This window comes from Suncus etruscus, chromosome X, assembly GCF_024139225.1.
Source record: "Suncus etruscus isolate mSunEtr1 chromosome X, mSunEtr1.pri.cur, whole genome shotgun sequence".
NCBI lineage: Eukaryota > Metazoa > Chordata > Mammalia > Eulipotyphla > Soricidae > Suncus > Suncus etruscus.
This window is the reverse complement of record NC_064868.1, coordinates 122,523,670-122,524,551: the sequence shown is the minus strand read 5'-3', so window position 1 is coordinate 122,524,551 and position 882 is coordinate 122,523,670.

Below are 882 nucleotides of genomic sequence, written 5' to 3'. Positions count from 1 at the left end.
GAGAGTGACATGAGGAATGCCTTAACCAGTTTATTTGTGGAATAGTTTCATCACCCATGCAACTAAAAGAACTCAAATGAGGCCTGTTGTATGGTAGAGCAACAAAGTGGACGGATAAGATTTTTTTGAAGTCTAGTAAAAAAAGGGGTATAAAAGTAATTCTGGATTTCATGAAGCCTAAAAATAACCTTAAATATGGCCTTTTACTCAACATAAAATAATCTCTAAACTTAAACCTGGTATGAACAAAGACATTCATTATAATAAAATCTAAACTGAGAACAAATCAAATTTAAACATTGTTATTGCATCCTAGAAAAAAAAATGCCCACCATGAGTTAATTTTACTTAAATAGAACATTGCTCAACCTATAAATGAAGGTCAGCAGACACCAGTGTCTTGGAATAAAATAGCCGTTTGGCATGAAAATGAGCCACACCCCATTTAGTTTTTACCAAAATAAAATTCTTTCCAGCTTTACTAAATTGTAGATGTGCACAGCATGTTCTTCGGCAGTCGTGGGTTCTGCAGCTGTGGAAATCTCCGTGTACGTAGAAGTCCTAAAAATATTAGTTTGTTATAGTATCCGTGTCTCTCATAGCTTATTATTTAAAAAATTGTGTGTGTGTGGGGGTGGAGTGATAGCACAGAGATAGGACATTTGCCTTGCATACTGCCGACCCTGGACAGACCCAGGTTTGATCCCTGGCATCCCATATGGTTCCCTGAGCCTGCCAGGAGCGAGTTCTGAACACAGAGTCAGGAGTAATCCAAGTGCCACTGGGTGTGGCCCAAAAACCAGAAAAAAATGTTTAATTGTTTCACTTTTATTTGGAAAAAATCATCATTGCCTGTAGGTGATAATATTTGTTTCGTCTTAT